The sequence below is a fragment of the Triticum urartu genome, chromosome 3A (genome assembly GCF_056163025.1).
Source record: "Triticum urartu cultivar PI428250 chromosome 3A, HENAU_Tu73, whole genome shotgun sequence".
In the NCBI taxonomy this organism is placed as follows: Eukaryota; Viridiplantae; Streptophyta; class Magnoliopsida; order Poales; family Poaceae; genus Triticum; species Triticum urartu.
Genome location: NC_141875.1, coordinates 221,722,452 through 221,736,274, shown reverse-complemented (window position 1 = coordinate 221,736,274; position 13,823 = coordinate 221,722,452).

The following is a 13,823-nucleotide window of genomic DNA, read 5'->3' as shown; positions in this document are numbered from 1 at the left end:
AGTGTTTTTGCAAACTACAAAAAATATTCCACCACTCCTCATCTACCTTGGTTGATGAGATTTTTGAACTGAGCCCTATAAACTGGAAAGGAGGTAGTATTAGTACTCCTACATTATTGGCGCCGGGTGTCGGTGTCAAAACCGGTGGATCTCGGGTAGGGGGTCCTGAACTGTGTGTCTAAGGTCAATGGTAACAGGAGACAGGGGAAACAATGTTTACCCAGGTTCGAGCCCTATCTATGGAGGTAATACCCTATGTCCTGCTTGATTGATCTTGATGAATATGAGTGTTACAAGAGTTGATCTACCACGGGATTGTAATGGCTAGACCCTAAATGTCTAGCATGTCTGATTATGATTATTTCTCCCCCGATCCGGACTAAGCCCTCCGGTTTATATAGACACCGGAGGGGACCAGGGTTTTACAAGGTCGGTTACAGAGAAAGGAATCTTCATATTTGATCGCCATGCTTGCCTTCCACGTTGACGAGAGTCCCATCCGGACACGGGAGAGAGTCTTCGGTCTTGTATCTGCTCAGCCCATTAGTCCGGCCCATGTCCAACAGGCCGAACACCCGAGGACCCCGTAGTCTAGGACTCCCTCAGTAGCCCGTGAACCAGGCTTCAATGACGAGGTGTCAGGCGCGCAGATTGTCTTCGGCATTGCAAGGTGGGCTCCCCTTTCGGAATACTCCAAGATAGTCTTCGAATGAAACGAACGTGTCCGGATCTGCAACATAACTACCACACACACAGCTATAGGGAGTATAACATTTCATGAGTCCCATCTGCTGACAAATTTTTGCAAGATGACATTGCGTCTGTCCGGTCATCATATCAAACCATTTTTTGTCTATCGTTCCACGTTTGGAGATGCGGTTTCCAATGGCACGTCTTTTGAAAGCAGAGATCGTGTCCCCTTATTGCGGGATTCTCATCAATACAAGCGTGGGTAATATAACCGTGCATTTACACGGCCCTCGGGAACATGCGAGTTTTAAGGCGAGTGGGGAGGCGCTTAATATTTACTGCCTTTATAAGGAGATAAGGACTCCCTTTCTTCATCCACGCCTTCTCTCTTCCTCTGCCCGTCCATTCTTGAGCTCCAGTGCCCAAGTTCTCATCTCCCCCCCTCGAGCAAGAACCCAACCATGTTCGGATCCGTAGGTAAAGGCAAGTGGATGGCCTCCTCTATCAAGGAGAAGGACATTACCGATCTTCGGTCAGCTGGGTATCTGTCGAAGGAAATCGCCCACCATCTTCTAGCCAAGGGGAAAGTTGTCCCTACACCGAAGCCCAATGAGAGGGTGGTATTCATCCCTCATTTCATCCGCGGGCTAGGGTTTCCACTCCACCCTTTCGTCCGCGGGCTGATGTTCTATTATGGGCTAGACTTCCATGATCTAGCCCCGAACTCTTTCCTTAACATCTCGGCATTCATTGTCATGTGTGAGGCGTTCCTCCGCGTCCAACCCCACTTCGGGTTGTAGCTCAAGGTCTTCAACGTGAAGCCTAAGGTGGTGGATGGCGAGCACACGGAGTGCAGAGGCGCCATGGTGAGCAAGCTGACCAATGTCTCCAGGCCAAAAGGTACTTTCATGGAGACTGTCAAGGAGTGGCAGAAACTGTGGTACTACATCACAGATCCCCGTGGCACCACCTGGGCCGCGGCTACCAAATTCAACTCCGGAGCTCCAAGGAGGCTCACCTCCTGGATTGAGAAGGGCCCAAATTGGTCTTCGTCAGACAAGCTGATAGCGCTGCAAACGCGCATTCAAAGCATGGTGGATAAAAACATTAAGCTCGTTGACGTAATCCAAGTGATGCTAGTTCGCCGGATTCTCCCATGCCAAAGCCGAAGCCGCCCTTTATGGGAATTCAATCCGAAGAAGCACCAAACTCTGGAAAGGCTCTTCGGAACCACTCACGAAGACGCCTGGAAGTTGCTCTTCAATGGCAACAAGGTGCCGCCAGCCATAGACTCGGACCGCGGGCACGACATTACCCACCCCATCAATGAGGTAAGCCTTTAATGCATCCTCTACTTGCTTGTTTCAAGGAGGATATCTAAACTTTTATTATTTCAGGTATGGATGGAGAAGCGAAGCGGATTCGGTGTCCGGCTCCGCTACCCGAGGAACCAGTCATCCCGCGCCTGGCGAAGATGCTAGTACCGGCGCCCTATATGGCGCCGGAGAAGAAGTCCAGGGGGGTCCAGAGTGGCCCCCGCCGCAAGGGGGCTTCAGACGTGACGTCCGAAGACAAGACCCGCTCCTCCGTCGCCAAAGACGATGACAAGGAGGAGGAGGAGGAGGAGAAGAGCGACTCTCCCCCTGATGGGGGGAGGAAGAAGAGGGGGAAAGGCCCTCGCGCGGATAACTCTACATGGGATGTCGACAGCAGCCCGGAGCGAAGCCCCCGAAACAAGCCTCCGGCCGCGTCTTAAGTATCTAAACCCACATGTGTCCATGCATCCGTCCTCTCTTGCTTCATAATATAATATGTTAATTTATGCCATTGCAGTCTGGCCCACGACAGCTCCCAGCGATCCTCATCAAGAGGTTCGTCGGATTCAAAGGCGACGGCTAGTGAGTCACCTGCGGCCGCTCACCCTCCTGCGGCAAGGGCAACGACGAGGTGCTGTCCCAAAGGACCTTCCCAGGCCAGGAAGAGGTTCAGGAGGCTGCTGGGGCAGCGCCAGGAGGCAAGACCTCGTCTTCCGGACACATGGGGGAGCAGATCCCCATGGCGACTCGGGACGGGGGCCTTGCTCAATTCGGCCCCCAGCCGAATACAAGTCTGGGGACCTATACGGTTCCAGAATCCGGCGAACAACCTCCTTACAAAGAAGGGGGTGTGCCTGTTCCACGGTGACCTCTGTCCAACCAGAGGCACCGGATAATCTGCTGGAAGAGCTACGAGGCGCTTCCATTATGGAAGAACACCGTATCCTTATGGGTATGGTGATTGAGAAGGTTCAGTCCGTCAAGAGCGGACTGACCGAAGCCTGCAGTGGCCTGCTGATAGGTTTTGAGGTAAGCGGCGTAATAGGGAAAATCCCAATATAGACAGCTGCCACTGAGACACTGTCCGGTGTTCGGTAAGAAAAGCCGGATAGAGAATCAATTAAATTTCGCAGGAAACTAACTAAAATGTGTCTGAAGTGAATAAGCAGGCGTCGTTGATGGCCGCGACCTCACACACTGCCGAAGTCTCCGGACTAAAGCAGAGACTGGAGCTGGCCGAGGAGGAGCTCGGCCAAGCGAGGAAGCAGCTGGAAGACCAGCAAGGTATGTAATTACACACTATATATTCAGAAAGAATAAATGGTGTATTTTGACCGTAGTGTCATGATATTTGCAGGAGCGACGACTGAGGTCGAGGCCCTTAAAAAGGCCCTGGCCGAAACTGAACGCAATGGTAGCAGAGAGGCACTTGACATGTAGTTTAGGGAGGGCCTGCAGTTCATCTTCAACCTGCACCCCCCTGAGCCGCGAGCCACCACCGGCCGAACCGCCGGCCCCAGCGCCGCCCTGAAACAACTCCCCACCACCGGTCCGCCGCTGATACGTCTCCAATGTATTTATAATTTTTGATTGTTCCATGCTATTATATTATCTGTTTTGGATGTTTATGGGCTTTATTATACACTTTTCTATTATTTTTGGGACTAACCTATTAACCCAGAGCCCAGTGCCAGTTTCTGTTTTTCCTTGTTTTCGCACAAAAGGAAAATCAAACGGAGTCCAATTGACCTGAAACTTCACGGAACTTATTTTTGGAACGGAAGCAATCCAGAAGACTTGGGGTGTACGTAAGGGAAGCAACGAGGAAGACACGTGGCAGGGGGGCGCGCCCTCCATCCTCGTGGGCCCCTGGTGGCCCCCCTAACGTATTTCTTCCTCCTATATATACCAATATACCCTTAAACCATTGTGGAGCACAATAGATCGGGAGTTCCGCCGCCAGAAGCCTTCGTAGCCACCAAAAACCAATCTAGACCCGTTCCGGCACCCTGCCGGAGGGGGAATCCCTCTCTGGTGGCCATCTTCATCATCCCGGTGCTCTCCATGATGAGGAGGGAGTAGTTCTCCCTCGGGGCTGAGGGTATGTACTAGTAGCTATGTGTTTGATCTCTCTCTCTCTCTATCGTGTTCTTGAGGTGGTACAATCTTGATGTATCACGAGCTTTGCTATTATAGTTGGATCTTATGATGTTTCTCCCCCTCTACTCTCTTGTAATGGATTGAGTTTTCCCTTTGAAGTTATCTTATCGGATTGAGTCTTTAAGGATTTGAGAACACTTGATGTATGTCTTGCGTGGGATACCTATGGTGACAATGGGGTATTCTATTGATCCACTTGATGTATGTTTTGGTGATCAACTTGCGGGTTCCGCCCATGAACCTATGCATAGGGGTTGGCATACGTTTTCGTCTTGACTCTCCGGTAGAAACTTTGGGGAACTCTTTGAAGTACTTTGTGTTGGTTTGAATAGATGAATCTGAGATTGTGTGATGCATATCGTATAAACATACCCACGGATACTTGAGGTGACATTGGAGTATCTAGGTGACATTAGGGTTTTGGTTGATTTGTGTATTAAGGTGTTATTCTAGTACGAACTCTATGATATGTTGAAAGGAAAGAATAGCTTCATGTTATTTTACTACGGACTCTTGAATAGATCGATCAGAAAGGATAACTTTGAGGTGGTTTCGTACCCTACCATAATCTCTTCGTTTGTTCTCCGCTATTAGTGACTTTGGAGTGACTCTTTGTTGCATGTTGAGGGATAGTTATATGATCCAATTATGTTATTATTGTTGAGAGGACTTGCACTAGTGTAAGTATGAGCCCTAGGCCGTGTTTCCTAGCATTGCAATACCGTTTGTGCTCACTTTTATCATTAGTTACCTTGCTGTTTTTATATTTTCCGATTACAAAACCTATATCTACCCTCCGTATTGCACTTGTATCACCATCTCTTCGCTGAACTAGTGCACCTATACAATTTACCATTGTATTGGGTGTGTTGGGGACACAAGAGACTCTTTGTTATTTGGTTGCAGGGTTTTTTGAGAGAGACCATCTTCATCCTACGCCTCCCAAGGATTGATAAACCTCAGGTCATCCACTTGAGGGAAGTTTGCTACTGTCCTACAAACCTCTGCACTTGGAGGCCCAACAACGTCTACAAGAAGAAGTGTGTGTAGTAGACATCAAGCTCTTTTCTAGCGCCGTTGCCTGGGAGGTTAGCGCTTGAAGGTATATCTTTAGATCTTGCAATCAAAAATTTTTGTTTCTAGTTTTAGCACTAGTTTAGTTTATAAAAGAAAACTGCAAAACATGGAACTGAGTTTACCTCATACGCTTCATCTTTTTAATATCTTTTGTGAGTATGATGGAAAGGAAAATTTTGCCAAAGTGTTAGAAGAAGAATGCATTAAAATGTTTGGCACTAAATATTTGAATGATGAGCATGATTGCAATGTTGTTAGTATGAATTCCTTGAATATCCATGATGCTAATGATATGCAAAGCCACAAGCTTGTGGAAGCTATGTTTGATGAAGATGATATTTTTTCCCCAAGTTTTGATGAGAAAATTTATTATGATGAAAGCATGCCTCCTATTTATGATGATTATATTGATGAAAGTGGATTTGGAGAGGTCATGACTTTATTTTGTCATGAATCCACTATTCCGGAAGAGGTTCCAATTGATTATGAGAACAAAGTTGCTATCTATGATGATTATTGTGATGGCTTGTATGCTATAAAGAATAATTATATCCATGAAACTTCTCATCATGATTTTAGTTTTCAATTGGATTATGCCTCACATGATAATTATTTTGTTAAGTTTGCTCCACTATTATTCATGAGAAGAATTTTGCTTGTGTGGAGAGTAATAAAATTTCTATGCTTGTAGATCATGAAAAGAATGCTTTAGGTGCTGTCTATATTGTTGAATTAATTCATGATGCTACTGAAAATTATTATGAGGGAGGAATATATACTTGTAGGAATTGCAATAATATCACGTTTCCTCTCTATGTGCTTAAAATTTTGAAGTTATGCTTGTTTTACCTTCCTATGCTAGTTGATTATTGTTCCCATAAATTTTTTGCTCACAAAATCCCTATGAATAGGAAGTGTGTTAGGCTTAAATGTGCTAGTTATATTCTTCATGATTCTCTCTTTATGTTTCAATTCTTATCTTTTATGTGAGCATCATTGAAATCATCATTCCTAGCTAGGGGCGTTAAACGTTAGCGCTTATTGGGAGGCAACCCAATTTTATTTTTGTTCCTTGCCTTTTGCTCCTGTTTAGAAATAAATAATTTATCTATCATCTGTTATGATTGATTTTTTATGTTTTAATTAGTGTTTCTGCCAAGTAGAACCGTTGGGAAGACTTGGGGAAAGTCTTGTTGATCTTGCTATAAAAAACAGAAACTTTAGCGCTCACGAAAATTGCTGCCGTTTTTTATTGGAGAGTTCTATTTAGTTAATTATTTTTGCAGATGATTAATAGATAAATTCCTCACGTCCAGAAATTTATTTTAGAATTTTTGAGGTTCGAGAAGTCAGCGTTAGTCACAGATTACTACAGACTGTTCTGTTTTTGACAGATTCTGTTTTTCGTGTGTTGTTTGCTTATTTTGATGAATCTATGGCTAGTACAAGAGTTTATAAACCATAGATAAGTTGTAACACAGTAGGTTTGACACCAATATAAATAAAGAATGAGTTCATTACAGTACCTTGAAGTGGTGTTTTGTTTTCTTTCGCTAACGGAGCTTACGAGTTTTCTGTTAAGGTTTGTGTTGTGAAGTTTTCAAGTTTTGGGTAAAGATTCGATGGACTATGGAATAAGAAGTGGCAAGAGCCTAAGCTTGGGGATGCCCAAGGCACCCCAAGGTAATATTCAAGGACAACCAAGAGCCCAAGCTTGGGGATGCCCCGGAAGGCATCCCCTCTTTCATATTCGTTCATCGGTAACTTTGCTTGGAGCTATATTTTTATTCACCACATGATATGTGTTTTGCTTGGAGCGTCATTTTATTTACTTTTGTTTTGCTTGCTGTTTGAATAAAATACCAAGATCTGAAATTTTTAAATGTTAGAGAGTCTTCACATAGTTGCATAATTATTCGACTACTCATTGATCTTCACTTATATCTCTCGGAGTAGTTTGTCATTTTCTCTAGTGCTTCACTTATATATTTTTAGAGAATGGTGGTGGTTTTATTTTATAGAAATAATTGATCTCTCATGCTTCATGTAGCGACCAGACCTCAAACAGTCTGATCTTTGTGCTTCAGTGTCATCCCTGGATCAGTAATGCTAACACACACAGTACTTGCAGGATTTATAACAGAGTAGCAATCACACACTTATTACATCGAATGTCTCAAAAGAGAACTTATTACAAATAATATGGCTTAAGGCCATCCAATAACGATAACAGCAAAAGGCTTGGAAGATAAGTGAGTCCATCAACTCCAACGGCATCACTGAGTATAGAACCACGACCTAAGGCTTCTTATTCATCATCTGAAAAGTCTGCAACATGAACGTTGCAGCCCGAAAACGGGTCAGCACATGGAATATGCTGGCAATGTAACACATAGAGAGTAGTGAACAGAATAGGCTATGCTACATGCATATATGGCTGGTGGAAAGCTCTATGGTTACAGTTTTGCGTAAAGCCAGTTTTTCCCTACTGTAAAGGAATAAATTTTATTAAACTATCATGGTGGTTGTTAATCATTGAGAGCGTAGACACCCTCTCAATCCCAATTAAACATAATCATTAAAACCCAATGAAATTAATTAAAGTCACATGACGAGATTCACATGATAATCCAAGTACTAGATACTCAAGTTGTCCATAACCGGGGACATGGCTAACCATGATTAGTTTATACACTTTATAGAGGTTTGCGCACTTTTCCCCATGAGACTCGATCTCCTCCGTTGAGATTCTCGCACTACATCGTGTTTGAGAAACGGATGACTGAGACATAGTTTTTCAGAAGCGCTAGCACCTTATGATTGGGTAGACCGTTACACCTACTTTCCCCTACATCTGCTAGTCTACCACTGTAAGAGTTCGCACGACTTAATCAACTATGCTAGAGCCCATAGTAGCTTGTGGCTGCACACAGAAGTTTCTAGTATGAATAATCTCATGATCCCTTTGAGCCTCGGTGGCGGTCTATAAAGAAAAACATGTAATCGCTGGAATACCCAGGTGCCTCAATCCACCCAGATGTGTATTAGAGTTGCCACCTTAAGTTAACCATTAATTAAACAATCTCACATCTGTCATGAATACACTCAAACCCAAACCACGTCTACAAGCATAGCATAGCAATATAAGCATAATGTAGAAATAACTCCCAGGGTTTGATAATAAACAGGTGAATAGGTACTACCTCATCTACTTCCCAAACCCACAATTTAATTCAGATCCTAACCATGCAATTGTTTGAGGATTTATCTAATGCAATAAAACTGGGTAGTAAGAGGTATGATCAAAGTGTTACTTGCCTTACTGATGATCGGTGAAACCTAGAGATTCGAAGTAGCAAGCGGCGCACTCCGGGTACACTATCGCAAACAAACAAGCACACAATAAGCACTCATCTAATGCATAGGTAAAACTCAAATAAGAGATCTAACCAGAAAGTTCAACTTAAGAACTCCGGTTTGCAAAAAGAAACACTTCGAACGAAACAACGAAAGTCAAACGGCGAAAGAAACAGGCTTCATTTACTAATCTGGGCCCAAGTCAAATTTTACAGAAGCAAAGACTTGTTTGAGTTGGTTAAACGGAAAGAGGGTTTCGAGACGACACTCTAGGCGCTTGAAACGCCTGATTACGATAAACGAGCGAAAAGTTATACTAAAACGAAAAATAGATCGGAAATCGCGATCAGAAATAATCACGGAAAATCAAAGAAAAAGAACAAACGGATGAACAGGCTAACGTACGAACGTTCGCTAACTGCGGCTAAAAGACGAAAACCGTTAGTTAAAACGAACGAACGGGCATTCGCTAAATAAACTAAACCGAAAAAACCAGATCTATATAAAAAACATATCTAGTTTATTTTTAAAAACGAACGAAAACCGGACGGTTTTCTCGAGGAAACCGGCGGCGGCGGCGGTCAACCTCGGCGGCGGGGCGACTCCGGTGTCGGGTGTGGCTCCGGTGGGCGGCGGGGTCGGCGGCGGAGCGGCTCCGGGCGGCGGCGTCGGCCGACGGCGGGACGACGGGCGGCGGCGTCGGTGGCGGCGCTAGGGTTTGGGGCGGCGGGGCGGCTCGGGCTGCGCTACGGGGTGGCCTCCCCGGCTTATAAGGGCCGGCCGGGCCAGAGTCCTAGTCGGACACGGCCCGGTTAGGTCGGTTCGTTTGTTTTTTTATAAATAATTTCGCGAAGGAAACAAATAAAAGAAATACTAAACAGACTCCAAGAATCCCGAAATAAATTTTCCCCACTTCTAAAATCAAGCCGGATAAGATGAACATTTATTTGGGGCCCAAATGCAATTTTGAAAAACACGTATTTTTTTTCCTAATTCAAATAAAATAGCGAGAAAACTCCGAAATAAAATCTTATTTGATTTTTTATTAAATCCTCAATATTTCTTTATTTTCGGAAAGTCATTTTATTCCCTCTCTCTTATTTTTATAATTGAAGATAAAATAAATAAAATCAAATGATCCTATTTTCAAAATTTGAGAAAACCCAAATATGAAAATAACGAAATCCCCAACTCTCTCCATGGGTCCTTGAGTTGCGTAGGATTTCTAGGATCTAGCCAAAATGCAATAAAATATGATATGCAATGATGATCTAATGTATAGGATTCCAAATTGAAAATTTGGGATGTTACAAACCTACCCCCCTAAAGATGAATCTCGCCCTCGAGATTCGGGTTGGCCAGCAAATAGGTGAGGGTGGTCCTTCCGTAGATCTTCTTCTCGTTCCCAGGTGGCTTCATCCTCGGTATGGTGGCTCCACTGAACTTTGCAAAACATGATAACCTTGCTGCGGGTGACTCGGCTGGCATACTCGAGAATCTTGACTGGTTTCTCCTCATAAGTCAAATCACTATCCAACTGAATCACTTCCAGCGGCACTATACCTCTCAGTGGTATATCCGCCATCTCTGCATGGCACTTCTTCAACTGGTAAATGTGGAACACATCGTGAACTCCCGACAATCCCTCGGGCAGTTCCAATTTATAAGCAACTTCTCCCATGCGTTCCAAAACTTTGTATGGTCCCACAAAACATGGCACTAACTTTCCCTTAACTCCAAAGCGCTTAGCTCCTCGAAGTGGAGATACACGAAGATAAACTCTATCTCTGGCTTCGTAAACTGTCTCCTTGCGTTTAGAATCTGCATAGCTCTTCTGCCTGGACTAGGCTACCTTGAGCCTATCGTGAATCAACTTCACCTTCTATTCAGACTCCTTAATTAGATCTGGTCCAAATAACTGGCGGTCTCCAACTTCATCCCATGACAATGGTGTTCTGCACCTTCTTCCGTACAAGGCTTCAAAAGGGGCCATCTTCAAACTAGATTGAAAACTATTATTGTAAGAGAACTCCCCATATGGCAAGTTGTCATCCCAACTAGATCCATAATCTAGCGCACAAGCTCTTAGCATATCCTCCAAAATCTGATCGACTCTCTCGGTCTGTCCATCGGTTTGTGGATGAAAAGTTGTACTGAACTCTAGCCTGGTACCCAAAGTTTCGTGCAACTGATTCCAGAACTTTGAGGTAAACTGGGTTCCTCTATCTGATACAATGCTACTCGGAACTCCATGCAGACATACAATCCTGGTCATGTATATCTTTGCCAACTTAACACTGGTGTAAGTGGTCTTCACTGGGATGAAATGATCTACCTTAGTCAAGCGATCGACTATAACCCATATCGAGTCATAGCCTGAACGGGTCCTGGGTAATCCCGTGATAAAATCCATGCCTAGCTTATCCCACTTCCATTCGGGTATCGGCAATGGCAGTAGCAATCCTGCTGGCTTCTGGTGCTCTGCCTTCACTCTCTGACATACATCACATACTGCTACATACGCCGCAATATCCTTCTTCATTCCGGTCCACCAGAAAGTGTCCTTCAAATCCAAATACATCTTGGTGTTTCCTGGGTGAATCGAGTACGGCGAATCATGGGCCTCTTGCAAAATTAACTTCCTAATCTCCGGGTCATTAGCCACATAAACGCGGTCCTCAAACCATAAGGTATAGTGTTCATCCTCACAAAATCCTTTAACTTTTCCCTTGCTCACCTTCTCCTTTATGGTGGCAATTTCCTTGTCGGTCTTCTAAGCTTCTCTGATCTTATCCATCAGAGTAGAATGAATCTCCAATGCTGCTACATAGCCTCTCAGAACTATCCCCAAACATAGCTCACGAAGATCCTCGGCTAATTGTTTTGGTAACTCTCCGGTCATTAGTGTGTTGACATGGCTCTTGCGGCTCAATGCGTCAGCTGCTACGTTAGCCTTTCTAGGATGATAATGCAATCTCATATCATAATCCTTGATGAGCTCCAACTATCTCCTTTGCCTGAGATTCAACTCCTTCTGTGTGAAGATGTACTTCAAACTCTTGTGATCCGTGTACACCTCACAATGGTTTCCGGTGAGAAAATGTCTCCATGTCTTCAAAGCGTGCACTACGGCTGCTAACTCCAACTCGTGAGTAGCATAATTCAACTCATGGGGCTTAAGCTATCGTGAGGCATATGAAACAACTCTACCCTCCTGCATAAGCACTGCTCCAAGTCCTCGACGTGAAGCGTCGCAATAGACCTCATAATCCTTGCGCTGATCTAGCAGAATCAACACTGGTGAGGTAACCAAATGTTTCTTCAACTCCTGGAAACTGGCCTCACATTCCTCAGTCCATTTGAACTTGGTATCCTTCTTCAACAACTCCGTCATAGGTTTTGCAATCTTCGAGAAATTTTCAATGAATCTCCGGTAGTATCCTGCGAGTCTAAGAAAACTCCGGATCTCTCCAACTGTTGTTGGGGATTCCCAATTTGTTACAGTGACAACCTTGGTGGGATCTACTGCTATTCCTTCTCCAGATATAACATGTCCGAGGAATCCAACTTCCTTCAACCAAAACTCACATTTTGCTGAATTTGGTGTATAACTGATGTTCTCTTAACTTAGCAAGTACCAAACGCAAATGTTCTTTATGTTGTTCTCCATTCTTCGAGTAACCCAGAATATCATCAATGAATACTATGACGAACTTATCCAAAAACTCCATAAACACTTTGTTCATCATGTCCATAAAATAGGCTGGTGCGTTAGTCAGACCAAATGACATAACGGTATACTCATACAGCCCGTACCTTGTGGTAAAAACTGTCTTAGGTATGTCCTGCTCTCGAATCTTCAACTGGTGGTATCCTGATCGCCAATCGATCTTGGAAAATACCTTAGCTCCTTGCAATTGGTCAAACAAATCATTAATCATTGGCAGTGCGTACTTATTCTTGATTGTCACTTCATTCAATCCTCGATAATCAACAACCATCCTTAACGATCCATCCTTCTTTTCACCTAGAAGTACTGGTCATCCCCAAGGTGACGAACTTGGGCAAATATAACCCTTATCTAGTAACTCCTTAATCTGCTTCTTAATCTCCTCCAAATCCTTTGCAGGCATTCTGTACGATCTCTTAGATATTGGCCATGTGCCTGGCAAAAGCTCAATCAAAAACTCAATGTCTCTATCTGGTGGCATGCCTGGCAACTCTTCTGGAAATACATCCGGAAAATACTTTACCACCGGTACTTCCTCCTGCACAACTCCTGTTAACGAATTTACTTGAGTCCTATTCGGCACATGCTGTGATACATACTTGATCCTTCTTCCCTCTGGGGTGGTAAGCCAAATCGACTTACTGGCGCAATCAATGTTTCCTCCATACATCGATAGCCAATCCATACCCAGAATTACATCCAAACCTTGCGATTCCAAAATGATTAAATCCAAGGGAAACACATGTCTACCTATACTCAATGGCACTTGAAAACTTCCTCTATTGGCCATATACTCTGCTCCTGGTGAGCTTACTAACATAGGTGTTCTAAGAACCTTGGTGGGTAGTTTTATACTTATCCACAAATCCCCTTGATATGTATGAATGCGATGTCCCAGTATCAAAAAGAACGATTGCAGTAAATGACTTAACCAAAAACTTACCTATTACTGCATCTGGCTGGGCTTCAACCAATTCCACGTTAACGTGGTTCACCTATCCCCTGTTGAAAGGGTTTGGTTTCTTCCCTGAGGTTCCATTGCCATTTTCATTCTGGGCTTCAGGACATTCGTTGGCATAATGTCTGGTCTTCTGACACTTATAACAAGTGACTTGGCTCAGGTCTCTCTTGGCTGGGGTTGATGGGTTGGTACGGTTCTGACCGTTGCTTCCCCCATTCCCATTACCATTCTTGGGGCCATTATGATTATGTGAAATCCCTCCTCCATGGGTATGCTGAAAATGTCCTCCCGATTTCGGGGTAAAACGTGGCTTCTGTTGAGCTCCTGAATTGTATTTCCCTTGTCCATACTTCCTCTTGCAGTTCTCAATCTGTTGCTGCTTCCCTTCAATCATAAGAGCACGATCTACCAACTCCTGGTAGTTGTTGAAAGTTGCTACCATCAACTGCATGGTCAACTCATCATTCAGTCCTTCCAAAAATTTCTCCTACTTACCTGCATCCGTAGCAACGTCATCCGGGGCATAACGTGC